This window comes from Hipposideros armiger, unplaced genomic scaffold (assembly GCF_001890085.2).
Source record: "Hipposideros armiger isolate ML-2016 unplaced genomic scaffold, ASM189008v1 scaffold_28, whole genome shotgun sequence".
In the NCBI taxonomy this organism is placed as follows: domain Eukaryota; kingdom Metazoa; phylum Chordata; class Mammalia; order Chiroptera; family Hipposideridae; genus Hipposideros; species Hipposideros armiger.
This window is the reverse complement of record NW_017731378.1, coordinates 2,631,863-2,652,463: the sequence shown is the minus strand read 5'-3', so window position 1 is coordinate 2,652,463 and position 20,601 is coordinate 2,631,863. Positions and strand designations below refer to the sequence as shown.

At 48.6% G+C, this 20,601-nt stretch overlaps 1 long non-coding RNA gene across 1 annotated transcript; it reads right to left on the bottom strand.

Moving 5' to 3' along the window:
* Positions 1–2,348: 2,348 nt before the first annotated feature.
* On the bottom strand, positions 2,349–16,685 carry LOC109379674 (uncharacterized). The gene is made up of 3 exons (XR_002123252.1): positions 16,523–16,685; positions 15,552–15,755; positions 2,349–4,271 (listed from the first exon to the last, which is right to left on the bottom strand). It is a non-coding gene; the product is annotated as an uncharacterized LOC109379674 (long non-coding RNA).
* Positions 16,686–20,601: the final 3,916 nt, after the last annotated feature.

The following is a 20,601-nucleotide window of genomic DNA, read 5'->3' as shown; positions in this document are numbered from 1 at the left end:
GTGTAGTGGCCACTTGGCCTCTCTCTTCATTACTACTGGATAGAGGTGAAGGTAACAGCTCTCCACTAGGCCTCCTTTGATGGCTTCCTGCCTGTGAGGGCGTAGGAGTGCTGTGTTACTGTTACCCACATAGCTTCCATTGACACTATGGGGGGATGAAATTTCTATTAGGCCTCCTCCAACACCACCCCAATGTGGAGGGGAAGTGTTGCCTCATCATTGCTGGGTGGGGGTGGGGAGCTTGTTACCACTGGCAAGTACGAATGTCCAAGCTTCCTACTTGGTCTTCTCTGGCATCATCCTGCAGGGGGTTGGGATGCTTCATTACAGCCCGGTAAGAGTATAAGTCTAGGCTTAGCACTCAGCCTTGCTGGCATGGGTAGAAGTGGGGCCACAGGTTTTTCTGTGGTATTTGGCTGGAGTAGAGTGGTTAAGTTGTCTTGCTAGGCTGCCCCTTTCCTAGTCCTTTGACTAGAGAGAACAGGCCTTCATTAAGATTTTTTTTTCTTTTGGTTTGCACTTGTTGGCATTTCTGGGTTGCTGGCTTCTTCAGCTCCAGGTCTGATATATACGAGGGGAGACAAAAAGAAACCTCAGGGAACTTATCACCATGCCACTCCTTGGGTTCCAAGGTCCCTATCTTGTCTGCCTTCTTCTCTCCACCTTTCAGTTTTCTCATGTTTGCTTCGTGTACGATGCCCAGGGTTTTTAGCTGTACTTAAGGGAAGGATAGGGAAAGGTATGTCTACTCTACCTTCCTTTGATAGAAACCTCTTTTTGATCACTTTTATACCAATCAGTTTGCTGGACCTTTGGAACAGGCACTGTGTAGGCACTACAGGGTGGGCGTAGTATACAAATTATGGCTCCTGTTAGCCAGCATCTCACCCTTTACGGGGACATACAGCCATGACTCATATGGTCTGGCACATCACTAAGAGCACAGCTTAGAATCAGGGAGAACTGAGTCCCAATTCCAGCTCTGCCACTTCCAAGCTCTGTGGCCCTGGGTAAGTGAATTAACCTCTCTGAATCTCAGTCTCCTCACTTGTAAAATAGGGGGAAGAATAGTACCAATCTCATAGGCTGTTGGTGGATGACATTAAATGGAACAGTGCATGTAAATAACTTTGCATGGTGTCAGCACATAGCAAGTGCTTAGTAAATGTTTGTTATTGTTATTGTTGTTGTTGTTATAAGGAAGGCTGGGTCAAATATAATAATTCTCCCTTTGCCTTGTTTTCTCTAGACAGAGGTCTTTTGGCTTACTCTGTGCCCACTGCCTCTCTTCTCCTTATCTACCGTGGGAACATTTTCAACCTCAAGTGGGTCTCTTTGAAGGGGTTGAGATGGATATTGGATAGGATGAGGGGGGAACAGAATGTTTACTTTTTGTTTTCATTCATTCATGCCTTTACTTATTCACGAATTCCTTCAGCAAATATTTATTGAACAATACCCTGTGCTTGGAACCCTGTGGGGAATTTACAATCTAGCAGGATAGGTATCTAAGTCATGATAATATTCAGGGCAGGCTCTAATTGCCAAGAAGGATACAAGCAGAATATCCTGAGAGTTCAGGAAGAGAGAAATCACATTTGGATAGAAAATGTGAGGGTTTTGAGGAGGAAGGAACAATTGTAAGAAGAAAACAACCCAATTTTATTTTTTTTAAAGATTTTTATTGGGGAATTGGGGGAGGGGAACAGCGTTGGGGAATCTGGAAAGGGGAACAGACAAGTTGCTGTCCTTTTGTTCTTCAGTCTAGTTGTGGAGAACATCGCTTCACTGGCCCATGTTGGTATTGTGATCATTGCGTTCTTCCCGGTGAGAGGCAGTCACTCGCTGGCCATTGGACAGCCACACATGGTAGCTCACGGCAGCCCACTGCGGACCCACTGCAGCCTACGCTGTAGCCGGCGACTCACGGCAGCCCAGCTCCAGGTCGAGCTGTTGTTCATTATCTTAGCTGTAGAGGCCGCAGCATCACTGGCCCTTATGTGGGATCCGAACTGGGGCCCTGCTGCTCAGAGCTGGCGTTCCAAGCCAACTCTTAACCAACGCGCCTCTTGGCCTGCCCAACAACCCAATTTTTAAAATAAGCAAAAGATTTAAACTAACACTTAACCCAAGAAGATATACACATGGCAAATAAGCACCTGAAAAGCTGCTCAACATCATTGGTTATTAAGGAAATACAAATTAAAACCACTGAGACACCACCACATACCCACTGGAATGGCTAAGATGAAAAAGACCGATCAGACCAGATATTGGCAAACATGTGGAGCAACTGGAATTCTCACACACTGCTGGTAGCTGTGTAAAATGATACAACCAATTTGAAAAACAGTCTGGCAGTTCCTTAAAAAGTTAAAGATACACTTACCACATGACCCAGACGTTCCACTTTCAAGATAAGTTAAAGCACACAGGTTTTTACACAAATCCTCTTGGGAGCCCCAACTTGGAAACTCAAATGTCCATCCACCAGTAAATGGAGAAACAAAATGAGTGAACTATTGATAATATGCCCCAACATGGATGCATCGCAAAATAACTATGCTGAGTGAAAAAGCCAAAAACAATAAAGGGTACATATTTTATTATTCCATTTACATAAAATTCTAGAAAATGCAAAGTAACCTGTAGTGACACAAACAGGTTAAAAGAGGCCTGGGGATGGGGGTGGAGGTTGAGGGAAGGATAAGAGAGATTATAAAGGGTAACAAGGAGACTTTTGGGGGTATGGATATATTCATCACCTTGATTGTGGTGCTGGTTTCATGAATGTATTCAATTGTCAAAACTTATCGAATTGTTTACTTTAAATATGTGCAGTTTATTGTATGTAATTATACTTTGTATAATGCTGTTAAAAAAAAAGTACCTTGTTTAATACTGTAAAAACATATTCTTTGGCCCCACCCCAGGCCTACTGAATAAGAAGCTGTGGGAGTGCAACCCAGCAATCTGTGTTTTAACAAACGCTCCAGGTGAGCCTGATGCACAGCAAAATCTGAGACCAGCGATTTAAAGTGATAACGCTTGCAGCTGGTGGTTGAAATAAGGCTCTGGGCTGGAGAAGAGATTTGAGAGTCACCTGCTTGGAGGTCAAAGCTGAAGTTGTAGGATGAGGAGATTTCGAGAGTAAAGAACAGGAAGCAAGAGGTGGGGACATACCCTCAGGAGACAGGAGGAAAAGGAGGAGCAGGTGACAGAAGCAAGGAATAAGTGGCCTGAGGTTAGGGGAAGGAACATAACAGATGCCAAGGAAGGGATTTTGAGATACGGGTGATCAATAATGATGAGACCAAGGTGGTACCTTGTATTAGCATAAGTGCTGTCCAGTTTCCAAATGGTTTTCACGTACATTAGCGCATTCACCGTGCCAGGGGTGGGCAGACAGGCAGCAATAATGTTCTACCCTGTAGGCAGCACAGTCTACAGGACAGAGCCCGGAATTTAGAGTCAGGCAGACCTGGGTGCTGTCTAGCTCCTTCATTTACTCGTGCGTACATTTGGGCAAGTTTCTTGAACTGAGTCTCCATTTCCCTATTTGCAAAAGGGGGATAATTCTACCCACTAACAGCGTAGAGTATTTGTGGTGTGTAAAATACCTGCACGAGATGACTCACACAATTGTTGGTTTCCTGGCACTCTTCACCTCCACCTCATAGCCCTCAATTTACAGATAAGGAAATTGAGGCCTGGGAGGGTGGGGTGGTAAGTGATGGACCCCAGGTCACAGGACTGGCAAATGCTCCATTTGGAAGCACATCCTTCTTGACTTGGAACCCACGGACCACTGAGCAGGCCTGTAGGTGGGCCGCAGGGTCTGTGAAATGCCTGAAATCATATGCAGGCTGGATGTGAGCGCGATGCCTGTTGGTCTGGAGCACATGTTCATTGCTTCAAGGCAGGTCCAAGGGTCGGGGATCTTTAAGGTTAAGAACTTCTGCTCAAAGGTCAGTTGAATTTATTTTTCCCTGAGTGTCCGGAGTCACACCTCCCCATACCCTCAATCATCCCCCTTCCCATCACACCTCTTTCTGAAGAGTTTCACTAATTGTCTGCCAACTGACCAGTCTGCAAACCAGGAAGCTTTCTTCATGGTCTCACCGTGGGTCACTCATTCACTCCAGGAGCAGAGCCGATCACCTGCCGGTCCAGTTGGCACTATCTCTGGTACAGTGAAGGGCCCACACTTGAATGAGGATCCCACCTTGATGGAGCGTACGGCAGAGACAGCTACGACAGATACAGGCAGTCTGTGATGGGAAAGATGAGAGAAGGGGCACAAGCAAAAGGTTGTCTGGGGAGACTGCATTGGGACTGGCCCAGCATTGACCCTGGGGAGTCTCTAACCACGTCTGTCCATTCAGAGACGTACAACCCTCAGTTTCCTTTTTATTGTTCAGACCATCACAACTTGTCTCCCACCCGCCACTTTAATGAAATGCTCTCCGCAGATCAACCACCAGGAACCCCTTGCCCTCTGCAACAGACTCTGTCACTTTTCCGTCTGTCGCCCTCTCTGTGGCACTGAGCTGTGTCGGCTGGGACCTTTGGGTCTCCTTCCCCCCGGCCTTTCAAGACAGCAGCATCTCCTTGTTGCCTCCTGCTTCTCTGGGGTCTCTTCTGCCTCCCTCCGAAGCCCCCTTTCATGGTGGTGTTCACCCCAGTTCCATCCGCAGCCCATGACTCTTCCCTTTCCACACACTCACCCTGGGGACCTCATCCAGACCCACGGCTCCTCGGACCGCCATCACACAAATGGTCCCCACAGGTTTTTTCCACATCCAGCCTTTCTCAGAGCTCAACTCTGAACAACTGACCAGTATCTCCAGCCAGATTCCTCAAGAATCTCAATTTCAATTCACCCCAAAAAATGAACTTACCACCTCTCCCTGTTCTGAGTCCGTTTGTGAGTTCCCAGCATTAGTCACCCAAACCAGAAACCTGGGAGTCATCCTGGATGACGTCTTTCTCATCACCTCATTCATCTAAGCATCACTAAGTCCTGTGAATTTTCCCTCTTAAAAGCTTTTGAACTGGCCCCTTCCTTTCCACCCCGGCTGCTGCTGTCCTAGTTGTGCTCTTAGCGTATCTTTCTTGAATACCTGCAGCGGCCGTCTCCCTGCGCCTTCCACTGGTGTCCCCTCGCCCCAGTCCGGCCGGCAATAGCCAATAATAATAACTAATCTTCCCCAAGGACTGCCACATGCCACCTTTATCCATATCTCTTGCTTCATTCTGACAACAACTCTAAGAGGCAGGCACGATTATTATCCCCACTTCACAGATGAGAGAACTGAGGCACAGAGAGGTTAAGTCACTTGTCAATAACACAGCTAGTCAGTGGCAGTGCCAAGACGACTCTGAAATGCAAATTTTAATTATGTCACACATTGTTCTAAAATTCTTAAGGGCTCCCCACTCCAATAATAATAATAATAATAATAATAATAATAATAATAATAATAATAATAACAACCCTCAAATTCTTTAACAGGGCAGCGAGACCTTCAGATCTGAGCCCTGCCTACCTCTCCTGTGTCAACTTTGCTTCTGGGTTTTAGCACAAGCTCCTCTTTCCCCTGGAAACTCTCCTCTTCCCTACACTCCACACTCCTGACTTGTTTTATTTGCCTTCCTAACCCCTACTCATTCTTTTAAAAGCTCAGGTATTGTCTCATACATCAAGGCTTCCTTGAGTGCCCCACCCTCCCCAGCTTGGGCCGGTGCCTGTGGTGGACACTGTAATATGCCACCCAGATCCTCAAGGCACAGGTTTGGAATCAAGTGCATCCGAGGTCAACTCCTGAATCTCCCCTGCATTGGCTGTGAGGCCTTAGGCGAGTCACTTCAGCTACCTAAAGCCTCATTTCCTCGTCTGTGGAACAAATGTGGTGACAGTATCTTCTCACAAGGTTTTTGGGGTTTTTTTGAGACACCACATGTACGACTCTCAGCCCCCCCGGGGGCTGCCCAGCACCTGATAGTTCTCTTCCTCTAAACTGGAGAACCCTGAATCCCCAGAGCCAGAAGCATAATAGAATAATAACTCTTTTATAGCACTGGCTATACATCAGGGACTGTTCTAAGTACCCTACTTATACTGAATCAATCCTCTCAACAATTGTGAGAGGTAGGTACTACGATGAACCTCATTTTGCAGATAAGGAAATGGGACACAGAGAAGTTAAGTCATTTGTCTGAGGTCACATAGCTAGGAAGAGGTAGAGCCAGAATTAGAACCCAGGCAGTTTGGCTTCAGATCTATGCCCTGGGTGGGGGGTGGGGGTGGGGTGAGAAGAGTACACTCTGCACATAGTAGGCTCTCAAGGAAGCTTGTTGAAGAGCTCTGACCAGGGTGGGGGAGAGAGAACAAGACACAGCCGTAGTACTTCTTGGCGTTGGTGTGAGCACTTGTTGTTTGTAGGTTAGTGTGCATGTATGTGAGGGTGTATTTGGTGCCTGTGGGTCTGTGCTGGAGCCTCTTACAGGGCAATCAGGGAAGGCTTCCTAGAAGAGGAGACATCTGAGTGTGGCTTGTAGAGATGTGGAATGTGGTTGGTGGAGAAGCAGGAAGCCGCAGGCCTGTCCAGGAAGGTGGCCAGTCCTGAAGGGCTTGTGGGGGCGGAAGTGGGGGAGATGGAGCGATAAGTTGGGGGCTATTGTGGTGAGCTCCGAATACCACACTGAATGACCTTCGTCAATGGAGTGATGGCTCAGAGAAATGCCTTAGAAAGAATAATCAGGCAGCGGGAGAGGAGGGTAAAGATGAGGAGGAGGGGCAGAATACTTTGGGGGCACCCACTGCCGCCTCCTTGTGAAGTCCCCCACCCCCTTGGTCCTCTGACAGACCCGTTATCCTGGGGGAAAAGAGAGAGGGACCGCCACAGAGTCCTTAGTCCCCTGGGTCTTCTGTTTTTGGAAAGTGCCAGCTACACTTGCTGCTGCCTAGGTGGGACCTGGAGACTGTGAATGCAGGTGAGAGTGGGGTGGAGAGAGGGCACAGCTACGGAAGAAAGAGAGCCCAGATGCATGGCATGTAGGGGCTACTTTATGATTATTTCTTGATCCATTAACTAAGGGAAAGACAGGCACCCCCACAGGGAGAGACACATAAAGGGAGGAAGAAAGAGAGAAGGTGCCTCCAGGAGAGGGACTTGCCTTAGCTGCCATTTGTCTCCCACAGCACGAGGCGGTAGCTCAGACACCACGGCAGGTCAAGAATTATTTGTTGAATTGAGCAACTCAGAGGAGACTCAGAAAGTGGCCAGTAACTGAGATGGATACAAAAGATGGAGAGAACTGAGGTTTGGGATTTAGGAGCTTGGCGGACCTTCCTTCTTCACTTGCTGCTATCGATATTTGCCACCATTTCCCTGCCTCTTAACAAAAAAGCAAGTCTTGAGTCTGCTCCCTTCCCGTGAGCCTGGAAAGTAAACAGATTTCAGAGGAAGACGTCCAAGGCCTAACTCCAGGTGCCTGGAGTCTCTGGCAGGAAGTGTGTGGGGAGGGGTGACCAGGAAAAGAACCCTAGGCCAGGACATAGTTGCTGGGTTTTGGAGAAAGGCTGCCTGGGGTTGCCGAGGGTAAGGGTGGGGTGAGAGGAGCTTCTCTGCCTTCCCATGGTTCCCATGCTCCTTTGCGGTCCCAAACCCAGGCGCTGCTCAGAGGCAGCCGCTGCCACACAATAACATGCCTTATTAGGGAGGCAGAGGGTCAGTTATGGGTATGGGGACTCAAAGACAAGCAGGTGAGGGCAGGGAGAAGGCAGGGAGGGAGGTCATGAGAGAAGAAAGGAAAAGAGAGAGAAAGAGACAGAGAGAGGAAGAGAGGGAGGAGGTAGGATAGAGTGTGTGGGAAGAGAGAGAGAGAGAGGGAGGGAGGGAGGGAAGGAGGGAGGAACAGAGAGAATTTTTCTCAAACAAGAAAATTACATAGTTAATAGCAACAAGTATCTAATACACCTATTAAACATGAATACCGGGCTTACTGAGTCTGCTGTCTTTCCACCCGTTTGCTCTCAGTATCTCTATCTATACATTATGTACACATTTTCTTCTGCTTTTTAATCTAACTAGCCAGATATCCACATGTCCTAGGTTTGACTACCTGTCTGTCTTCGTCTACCTGCCCATTTATTTGTTTTTCTATGTTTTTGATCTATCTAACCATGTGGCTGAACGTCCATTTGTCCGTCCATCCATAATATACCTGCCTTCCTGATGGCGAGCTGTTCATCCATACTCATTCATATTCTCTCTCTTTCGTCCATTTGTCTATTTGCTGATCATTCTGTTTTTCTGTTCATTTGTCTGCTGTTGGTATACACATGAACATACTGTCTATTTGCCTCTCTGATGGTCTGTCAGCCTGCTTGCCAAATTGTCTGTCTGTCCATTTACATTTATCTATCTGTACAACTTTTTGTCCATTTCCTATTTTTCTTCCTTCCCTCCCTTCCTTCCTTCATTCCTTCCTCCCTCCCTTACTTCCTTTCTTCCATCATCCATCTACAGCTATTCGTTTGATAAGTAAATATTCATTGATAACTTACTGTGTGCTCAGCTCTGTGCAAGTCTGGGGATATCAAAGGTGGGTAAGACGTGATTCCTACCCTCAAGGGACTTGTGACCTGGAGCTTGAAGAGCGATAAGGAAACCAATTTTCACCACACAGTGGGTGAGGGCTGAAACAGTGTTGTGTAGAGGTGGCCATGGGAACACTGAGAAAGAGAATCCAAATCAGACTGGGGTCAAAGATGCTTTTCTGGAGAAAGTGTCAGTGGCCTGTTTTCTGCATATGTCTCCATCTGCCAGTCCTGCCTTTTATCTCACCATGCTCCAATCCATATTTCCATTTGTCTAACCCACCTCTGGCCATCTATCTGCTTACTTAGTATCCATCTACAAACCATCTGCCCATCTCTGTCAGTTGAAGAATCTGCTTATTATCTAACTGTTGGTCTATTGGTCATCTATCTGTATGTCTTTCTGTCTATTGGTTGGTCTCACCACTCCTGTATCTCCCCAATTTTCCATTGTTTGTCTACCAATTTGTAGGTTGATTTGTGTACCAATGAGAATACTTTTGGCTGCAAGTAACAGATGGCCCTACCAAAAGGGGCTAAGCTGCTAAGAAAAATATTATCTCACATAACAAGAAGTTTGGGGATAGAAAGATTCCCAAATTGGTTAATGTGGCCCAGTGGCATCATTCAACACTCAGGTTCTTTTCACGTCCTTCCTCTGCCATAGTTGGCATGTCAGCTTTTGACTTAGGAGGAACCTCAAAGTTTCAAAAATACTGCAGCACCTCAGGACCTTACATCTTCACATAGCAAAGTCCAAAATCAAGAAGGAGAGAAGGGGATGCATCTCTTCCATGGGTCCTTTTATAAGTGTGAGGTAAAATTTGCCCCAAACCTCCTTAAAAGACTTCCTCCCAAATTTCAGTGGTCAGAATTATATCATATGTGCATTCCTAAATCAATCCCCAGCAAGGGGAATGGAATTCTCATGATTTTTCTGGATCAACTAAGATTAACCTTTGGGGAAAGGGAGGGGTTCAAACCTCCCCCAAAGAACTTAGGCTCCAAACACCAAACAAGAATGGGTTCCATGAGCAAGGAAGGAGGATAGAATGTGGGCATGGCTGTTGGGCAGGCCTATTCTGTATGCTGAGCTATACATCCATCTTTTCTGTATAATCAGCTGTCCATCTATCTATCTGCCTATCGATTGGTCTGCCTGTCTGTTGGTCTGTCAGTCACTCCTGGAGAGTGCCTGCCTGCCTGACAATGCATGTCAGTCTGTGTGTCTACCTGTACATCTATTTATCTGTGTCTCTATTTGTCTTTTGGTCTGTCTATAAATAAATCTATTCATCAGTTTGTGTTTGGTCAGTATGTCTATCTATCTCTATCCATCCATCCATCTTATCCATCTTGAGTTTCTGTCCACTACTGCCCTTCTCTCCCTCACCTGTCCCATTTTAACAAATGGATAGCTCATTTCCTTTTTTCCCCACCACAAAAGCGTCTGAAATAACTCTTGACATTCATCGCTCTGGATAAAGCACAGACCACAAGGCCCACGTCCCCTAGAAGAGAGATGGCAGCACCGAACGGTCACCAGAGTTGCCACTCCAACACGCCTGGGGCACTGTCTCCCCTCTTCCCAGGTCCTGCCCAGGGGCTGGGCTGCTCATGGTCGCTACCAGTGGTGGGCAGGCCCTTATACAGTTTACTGTGCACACGCTTATACTGTAACCGCCCTGGGACCCCAACAGCAGGGCACAGGAAAGCGGTACAGGATTCCTATTTCTGTCCCCACATCTAGTCTCGATTCCCTGCATGACCCTGAGTAATCACTTCCTGGCCATGCAGTGTCCCTGTGTATAAACAGGGAAATGCCTGGCCCAAGCATGATCGAGCTCCTCTCATTCTCTTGAACTACTCTCCTCGCATTCCTTTCTGCCTGAAAGTTGCTTCTGGTCTGTCTCTCAATGGGAACATGTCCCCCTCCGTTCTCCCCTCTCTGCCCGTCTGACTCCCTTCCGGCCTCCGGAGGCCCTCCCCTGATGGTGCTCCTACGTTTGTGTTTCCCTTCAGAGTGTGACTGTGTCTGGGGACGGGGCTGTGTCTTTGTGTGGTGTTTGAGCATAAGGGTACAGTGTTTGAATTCATGTCTGAGTATACGTTTGAGCTGCTGTGTATTCCTATGTGTGTCCCTGTGTGTTTTTATCCAAGCGTGTGCACGCGCGCGCGCACATACACGCACGCACACACACACCGGCGTGCTCTTGGCTTCCCTAATATCCTGAACGGGCCATTACGCCTCTTGCATGTGGGGCTGGGGGTAGGTGGGGAGGGGGGACAGAGAGAGGCGGCAGGATTCTGTAAGAACATTAAACCCCAAATAAAGTAGAAAATATTTTTTAAAATTACCGACTTCCCGTTTTCTCCGAAATGGAGTGAAACGAGGCTGGTCCCGAGGCGGGGGGCTCCGCAGGGCCAGCCACTGGAAAGGGGCAGCGCTTTATTTTTTATTTTTGTAATAAGAGGAACTGAATTAGAAAAAACGGGGAAGGAAGAGCAGAGTCAGATTGTTAAAGGATTCAATGAGCTGTGGCCAATGTATTCGAAAGGTGCTTAAGGCAGCAGAGCCGCTCACCAAACACACACTCGCACGCACGCGCACACACACACTGTCACACACACACAGTCACACACAGCCACACCACGGCACCACATACCGCCATCACACTCACACCACTGAGACAAAGGCACATGCAACCACACTTGTTTCAGGACACAGACCCGGAGACACACACAGGCCATGGGGACACACAACACACAACCCCACACACGCCGCCCCACAGCGAGTGCACACTCCAAGCTGCACACGTCCATCTCAGATGCCAGGACAACTCACTTACACTCCGAGACACAAAATCATCTATTGCGAACAGATGCACACAATGAGGCTGACACCCAAAGACAAACACACATTTACAGTCACACAAAGACACACTCACCACTCTTGGGCCCACACATATTTTCACATATTTCACTGTAACTACCAAATACACGTCTAACATCTGTACACTCAACTTGCACAACAAACTCATTGCAAATAGAGCTCACACTAACATACATGTTCTCTCACCCAGACTCCCATTAGGACTGATACACAAAGACACCCAGGCCCCCAGACACACCCATACACATCACACCGACAGACATACCCACATCATCACACAGTCACCTAACAGGCCCCATGTGTCATTATTAGTGATGATATTGCACATGGAGAGCTTTAGAGTTGAACATTTATTTCAGTCTATTTAAGCCCCACAATCATCTTGGGAAACAGATACCCTTATCCCTACTTTAGAGATGCAGCCATGAGGCTCGGGGAGGTTAAATGACCTGTCCAAAACCACACCCCAGCAACAGGCCAAGCCAGGACGCAGGCCCCTGGCTTTAAAATTTCAATTCCCACACTCAGAGAGCTGAACAAACACAGACTCACACGGTCTCATGCACTCAGCCTCATGCTCATTTATTTACACAGGTTCAAATTCACGCCCCCAACCATAACCTGTGTGTGGCGTACACACAATCTCACACAATCTCACGCACAGTCATCCCCTTCTACCTCCCTTTCTGGCTTTCTGTTTCTCCAGTTGCTTCCTAATCCTTCCTCCCCTGGACAGACTGAGCTAAGGCAATTTTTTAGTGGACAGAGACAGGGCCAGAGCCAGGCCTTTCCTCTCTGTTAAACCTATGAGCCACATTCTTCCCACCCCCCAAAAGAAACCCCGCCTTGTGGCTGCCCCAGCCCCCTCCTCCAGGGCCTGGGAAAGGTGAGCTCCAGCCTCCCGCGGCCCACTCCTCCCACACATTCTAACCAAGGGGACATTAAAAAGTGCTGACAGGGCAGGGGAGAGGCCACCTGCCTGCCCGCCAGTCGGGCCACTTTCATCTCAGCCGCCTCCTGCCACAGCCGCCTGCCTGGTCTTCCCTCCCCCAGGTCCCTCTTTATTAATCTGGCCCCGTCTGGCCAACCTGCCCCGCCCAGTTGCCCCATTACCCTTCTTCCCTCCACCGTCAGAGGGGGAGGCTCCTAAGCCCCCACATCCCAGGGCTGAGCCAGGCAGAGGCTCCACTCCCCACATCAATCATCCCAGGGGCCATGGAGAGCACCTCCAACAGTCCCGGGAAAGCTCATTCTCCTGTGGATTTACGGCAGGAGCTGGGGGTCTCCCACACCCCACACAGACAGACACACATCACACCAACGGAGCCTCACCCGGTCAGGGCATGGGTGCCACACACTGACAGTCCTTCATTCACACGGCAAGCAACACCCAACCTCCCACCCACAGCCTGAGCCACACCCACTGTTGTTACAAGTTACATACAACACCCACAACGACAGTCACACACAATGACACTCACAGACTCACACCGACAGCCATATGATAACAGTTACCCACACTTGCTATCATTTAGAGCACACAGTCAACACATTCACACACAAGCACTCACACATAATGACACAAGGCACCAACACCACACACTAGAACACACCACACACTATCACCCATCACGTGGGTTGACCGTAGCAATAATCAAGCGGTTACTGAGCTCATAGTGACACTTAGTCACTTAATATTTACTGAATGAATAAATGATACAGTAACAACACGTTCATTCATACACCACACTGTACACATATACCTTAAAGCCGAAATGCATATGCCACAGAAAGTGGAAATCAGCCCTGCTTAGAATGCCCCAAGCAGCACGTGACTGATGTCAGAAAAGCAGACAGAAAGGAACCCGGCTGGGACAGGGTTGGGGACAGGGCATTCAGTTACCTTTTGCAACTGGAGACATCTTTTTGAAACATAAATCTAATCCTAGAATAAAGCCCCAGCACTGGTAACAGCCTGGGCGGCCCTGTCTGGGATAGAGCCCCTGCTTGCCTGTCCCACCACGGCTCCCCACTTCCCAGGCTCCAGCCACACGGGCCCACTCTCAGCTCCCTCCTGCCACAGGGCTTTGCATGTGCTGCTCCTTCCACCGCTGGGAACAACTTTCTCTCCCCTGTTCTCCGAGTTTACCTTTAGCTCTTGGTTCCAGGTCGCTTTCTAACTAAGTTAAATCCGCCATGCTAGAGACTGAATATTTGTGTCCCCCCAAATCCATAAGTTGAAACCTAATGCTCAAAGTGATAGATAGCATTAGGAGGTGGGGCCTTTGAAAGGTGAGTGGTCATGAGGGCTGGGACCTCATGAATGGGATGTGCGTCCTTATAAAAGGGACTCAGGAGCACGTCCTGGACCCTTCTACCATGTGGCAGCACAGTGAGAAGACGGTGGTCTGTGAACCAAGAAGAGGGCCCTCACCGGACCCCAAATCTACTAGTGCCTTGATATTAGACTTCCCAGACTCTAGAATGTGAGAAATAAACTTCTGTTGTTTATAAGCCACGTTTTTTTTTTTTCCTTTTTGGTTCTAGCAGCCCCATCAAACTGACACCCTACTTACAAGCCTTCCTTATCACACTTTTGATCTCTCATTTATGGCACTTTTCACAGATGTCGTTTTTCTGGCCCCACTGCTCGACTGAAAGACCTATGAGGGCAGTGTCTGCTTTTGTTTCCATTGATGCCCAGAACTGATACCTACTAGTCCTGAGAGCCTGCCGTGTATCCAGTGCATAGTAGGTGCTCAATAAACATCTGTTAAGTGAATGAATAACAAACACAAAGTACATAAAAGAACACTAGAGCGACAGCTCAGCTAGAGGTTTATAAGTCCTAGAATGCTAGAACTGAGAGAAATGTGGGGGGAAATCCTGAGTTTTTGCACTTGCTGTGTGAACTTGGGCAAGTCCCTTCATCTCTCTGGGCCTCAGTTTTCACACCTGTAAATACAGGCATCAGACTATCAAGATGTGCTCTGTGGAGTCATAGGGGTTCTCAGGAGCATCCAGATCTGTTATGGGCAAGAGCTGGAGCAAACATGAGCAAGCTTCAACCACAGCAACGTGTGTGTGTGTGTGTGTGTGTGTGTGTGTGTGTGTGTGTGTGTGTACTCAACATCGAACAGAAGATTCTATAGCTTAAAGTATTCTTTGAAATCCCTGGGCTAGGTGATCTCTAGCTCTTTTCCAGGACAGAAAAATGCAACAGAAGCAAAATGGTTCTTAAACAGTGAGATACCAAAGCACGTGCTGCTTTTTATCTGCAAAGTTATCTAAGTGGACCCCCCCCCCATCTCCAGAATCGACAGAGGAAAGGAGCAATGAGGAAAGGAGCAATAAGAATTGAATGAGCCCAATTGGAGGAGGATTCCTAGAGGAGAGGAGTTTTCAACATCCTCTGCTGATTCCTAACGCTGGTGACAGACTCAAAGAGACCAGGGAGCTAGTGGGGGAGGGATCAGGGCAACACTTCCCAGAAGGGACGGTGATCAAAGCAACAGCCAAAAAAGGCAAGTCCGGCCTGAATAGGAGTAACAGAAGACTTGAGGGAAGAGGGGAGATCAGCACAGGGTGGTCCACAAGCTTTCTGAAAAACCCACATGCACTGAGGATGGCAAACAGGAAAAAACTCTAGTCATGTCATCTTATGGGAGCTGAACTTTCTCCTGGGGAGGGGAAGGCTGAGGGTAGGAAAGTCAGATAAATCAGGATAGTTACAGGCCAGGGCTATCTGTTTTTCTCTGTGTTCCCTGAGGCTGAGGCAGAGGAAATAGCCTAATCTGGGGGTTAAGGGGAGGGGGACAAGAGAAAGGCTGGACAATTGAACCTGGAGAAATCCACCACTTTGTAGCTAAGGTGGGGTGCTTCCTTGGGAGCCCTTTAGCTCCGAGAAGAGCCCCCTTTCCTGTCCCTTCCCCTCCATCAGCCTCAATGTGTCCTCTCACATTCATCCTCTTCAGCCTGCCCTCAGAACCACAGCTCCCTCCTTCTCTCCTTGGACTCCCAACCTTCTCCAGCCCAACAGCCATCTTCACTTACCGCCTCCTTCCTTCTGCAGCTCCACTGCCTGTCTCTGGCCTCCACCCTACCGCTGTCCTGAAGTCACTGGCTCTGGAAGCAGCCTGCCTTTAGGCCTCTTCTCTGCAGTCCCCCGTGCTGGTGATGTCCTTCCGGAAGTGCTCGGCCCTCTCCTAGTTCTCTGGTCTCACCAATTCTCTGCCAGCAACTCTTCTCTTCCCTTATCTGCAGAAAGGGCCCAGGCTCGGCCTGAAGGTTTTCAGTGCTTCCCCCTCCATGCCCTCTTCCCATGATCAACTCATCTACATGCAGGACTTCAAATTCAACTAGCAAACCCATAGGAATGACCCTCAAAGGGTCCTATTTTATATGTGCATTGAGCATCACGGGTCCTCGGTAGATGTGGATTAATGACTCCCAAATCAGTACTTCAGGCCTGACTTCCAACAGGCATTTCCAGCTGCTCATTAGACATCTCCTCCCAGACTCCTCATCATCACCTTAAATCCACCATGGTCACCTTGAGTCCCCAACCAGCCCACCTCTCCCAGAATTCCCTCCCAGGTCATGTGCTTGCTAGATCTGGCCCAGCCCATGCTCCATTCATGCATCTTCACACCGTGTTTTCCTTCAAATGGCCCACGATATTGCCACTTATCTGCACACTTCAACCTCAAACTCAGCGCAGCTCACGGGCCTTTCCTGCCAGGGTTTTGGCCCCACTCCCCTAATGGGTCCCCAGATTCTCCTCCTCCTACTCAACTTCTTCCCTGGCTCCATGAGTGAGCTTCCTACATATGTCATACTCCCTGTCCAGAACCTCACGGCTCTCCGTACCTTCTGCTCCCTTTCCAGGCCCTCAGCTCAGGCTTCTGAGGTTTGGTCCCAGCCTACTTTTGCAGCCCTCCACCCCCTCCAGCCAGGAAGCTTCGCCTCCAACAGGGTCTGACTCTTCCCAGCCCCTTATAAACCTCCAAACGCCGGATACTTACTTACTCAAGCTGTCCAATCTCGTGGGGACTGCTACTCTTCCGAGGAGTTAAATCCCGAGCATCCTTTCCCACTGAGTGTTTCCTGCACATTCTCCACTGGGATGTGACTGACCACTGTTAACAGTCTCGGCTCCTGCCCATCAAAAACCAGTAGCTTCTCCAGGCCACTGTGACAACAAAAATGTCCCTGGTTGAGAACCACTGGTTGAATGCTGTTCTTTCACCTTTCCCCACTATCTGACCTTCTCTAAATTATCAATATGCTCCAGAACCTTCTTTCACTTTCCTCAAAGTCCTTAGCTTCTGGCTGGAAGCCGTGAAGAGTAATGGCAATAATGACAATAATAATAGCAATAATAAATAGCATCCCCTTAAGTAGCACTTTCTATGTACTAGACATTGTTTTAAGTCCTTTACATGTGTTAATTCATTTAATCCTCACAAAAACCTATGAAATAGTATTACTATTATCCCCACTTTTCAGATGATAAAAGTGAGGGAGAAATCAAGTAACTTGCCCAAGATCTAGTAAGTAGTTGACAAAAAGGCACAGCAGAAAGCACAGGCTTTTGAGTCAGAAAAACCTTTCAAATACCAACTCTGCCACCAACTGGCTGTGTGACCTTGGCCAAGTTACTTCCCCACTCTGAACCTTAATTTCCACATTTGTAACACGGTAATAATAATAACACCTAATTCATTGGGGGGGGGTCCTTCTGAGGATTAAGTTAGTTAACATAGAACAGTGTTAGACACAAAGCAATGCTCTCTTTCTGCATCTCCTTATGTTCTTCCCTCTACCCAGATATGTAAAAATATTGGGTTGTCGGAAAAGTCATGACATATTTTTTCCTATGTTTTTTCGTTGCAAAAATGCATCATGACTTTTCTGACAACCCAATAGTAACAATGGTAATACCTCACATTTAAACTCATGGCTGCCTACACTATTCCATCAAAACCTCCCAGGCCACGCTCTGGCAGCCTTCCCTCCTTTCCTCCAGTGAGGCCCCTCACTGCCCTCGTGGTGTCCTGGCTTCTAGGCTCCCGACACTGTTGTAACCGGGTTGCACCATGGCTTGCTTCCTCCATCCTGCTCCCAGAATGCAGAGCATCAGATCTGGCCCAAGGCAAACCCCAGCCCAGCTCCACTGCATCCGGACCTACTGGGCAATAGATGAGATGTCCAGATCGCTCCTTTGATTTAGACCCCTTCCTCTGTGTCCCTCCAGCCCTGCCCTACCCTGGCCACCCTGACTTACAGGAGCCGACCTCAACCTTGACTCCCACTTTTAGATCAAAGCCTGGATCCAACAGGAACCTCGCTCCTTCACCCCTTTCTTCCCACCTGAGGCTTTGATCTCTTCTGGGGGCCCTGGCTCCCTGTCCTTCCTTTCCCTTCCAGAACTTGGCTCTTCCCAGTGTCCGCTCTTTCTAGCAGCTCCAGTGTTTTCCTCTCCAATGGTTCCTCCTCTTCTGTCCCCAGATTTGCTCCTCTCCTTAATAAAGCTTTGCTGCAGCTTCTTTTTCAAAATAGGGGCCTGTCTCCTCCAGTCCTGTATTTCTCAAAGAATAACCTACAGTTGTCGATAGCTGCTGCCCGCATTTCTTCTCCAACTCACTCTTTAACCCCGACCATTCATTCTGCTGATCTCTTATACACCAACTCTAATGACCTTCACTGGGTCCTCACCTCCACCCTCCTCCACCAAACTCCTCTTCAGGGTTTGAGCCTGTGACTTCCTTTTTGTGTCCCGCTCCATATGACCTCCATGCTCTTGGTTCCACTCCTGCTTATCTGGAAAGTGCTTCTCTGGCATGGCATGCCTGTCCCTGCAACCCTTTCTCTTCTCTTCTCTCCCTCCTTGTCTCCTTGGGTGCTCTCATCTGCTCCTCTAGCCTTAGTCCTCACTGCTCCTACTATAAGCCCAACCCTGAGTTTCTTTCCTCTGGCTTCCAACCTCCTGCTGCAGCCAGGCCTCTATGTCCCCTCTCTCCCTCTGCCCCAACAGTGGTCCCAGCCCCCTAACCAAGCTAGTCTCTGTGCTGTCCCCCAAATCTCAGATGGATTCAGGCCTCTGTAGCTTTGCTCCCCTGTGGACAGACCAACATGCCCCACCCTTTCATCCCAATATTTTTTGTTTTCTTCAATTTCCATAGAGTCATAGTCGAAAAGAGGAAAAAACAACTACAAATAAATCCTACCCGTTTTAAGGTGCAGCTCCAGCTGCCCTGCTCTGGGCGCCTTCTTGTGTAAGCACTCACCCACCTCTGACCTCCTAGGTGTTTATCAGCAGAGCCCACAACCCACTACTGACTCTCCCTTTTCTCTAGATAATGTGTGAATCTTGTCTCCCATATCAGGCTCTGGGATCCCAAGAACCTTAGAAAGGGGGGTGTCCACACAAGGTGTCTATTTCCCAGGATAAAACTGAGGGCAACGACATCGGATGGTATCTAAGTTCTCTTCCAGCTCCAGTGTTCAAGGACTTAGAATTTGAGGATTCTTTCTAGAATGTTCCTCTGGGAAGGTCTTCAGGATTTCTGGAAAGTGTTTTCAGTTAGCATCTTCATCTAACATCCACAACTTCATGAGCTGCCGACAAGAGTGCCCCCTTTTGGGGAGTTGAGCCCCAAGAGAAACCAGGCAGGTCAAATGTTATTCTGCGTGTGGAGGTAGGGGAGAGGAGTGTGCCCTGGAGATGGACTCCCTCTCCTCAAGTCAGGAAATCCAGAAAGGGGCCTTTGAAAATCTCATTGCATAAGCTAACTCCCCTTACACACACACACACACACACACACACACACACACACACACACACTTTACCTATATCTCCAGGTAAGGGGGTAAGAAAGTTCCCCCAGAAGCTCTTAAGGGACATCCTCTTCCCCTCTTTTTCCAAAAAAGACAATAGTCAGAAGCTTGGGCTCAAGGCCTCACCACAAATCACAAAGCATGGCTGCCCCCATGGGGCATCACTGAGCATCGCAGTCTCCATCACTTCTTGGCCTCATCATGATAAAACAAATCTCCATCTGAAGCCCCCCAAGAAAACACTACTGTATCCCACCTCATTGTCTCAGCTCCTTCACCTCCCAGGACACTCTGACTCCGTGCCCATCAATAACACATTCCACTCAACACTCCAACGCAGACACCCCCCCCACTGCCCTACCACTAAGGGTCCCCCATCCCCAGTGCCATCACCTCAACTCTTGTATGGCCTTCGGTGCATCTAATCTTCCTAGGTCTCAAACATCCATTTTGAGCTGAAATATTGTGTCCCATCTCGACCCATCCTCCTCCCTCACCACCTTGGCTAGCCTTCTGGAGAGCAAGCCTGTGTGCTCTTGTCAGCCCAGCACCGTGATCACCACACTGTCCCTCCTGTGGGCTCTGAAAAAGAGAACTAATGCATACTAGGTAGCCTCGTATGTCCTAAGTGTTTCTCAAAATGTGGTCACAGGGCCACGGACATCAGAATCACCTGGGGAAACTGATTAAAATTACAGATTCCTGAGCTCTATCCAGAGCTACTTAATGACAGGTGGTGGAGCCAGATATCTGCATTTTCAACAAACTCTTCTGGTGATTCCTGTAACAGTTCAGAACCACTGCCCTAACAACTCCACGAACTTATTATTCTAGGCAGTGTTATTCTACCTTGAACAGTTAAGGAACCCAAGATATACAGAACTTAGGTAAATTGGTGACAGTCATACAGCCAATCATTGGCCGGGGATTCAGGCTAGTCCATCCATGACCCCACAGAGAGATGGAACTCTTTGGTGCCCGGGAGACCTCCTGCTATAGGAGCAGCCCTCTGCACCGTGGGCTCCTCGTTAGGGTAGCAGTTCAGGCGGGATGCCTGGCACTAACAGGAGCCAATTCTGGATTCCATGTGTGCTTGTGCTGCAGGCAAGTTTTCCACCCTGCAGTCACCTTCTTGCCACCGAGTCCGGGCCAGCCGCGCCTAAGCAGAGCGGCCCCGCGGGCTCCCTGCAGTGGGGAGAGCCGAAAGCGCAGCTGCAGCCTTGTGCCCAATCCGCTCCCGCCATTGGCTCAGGATCCCCGCGTG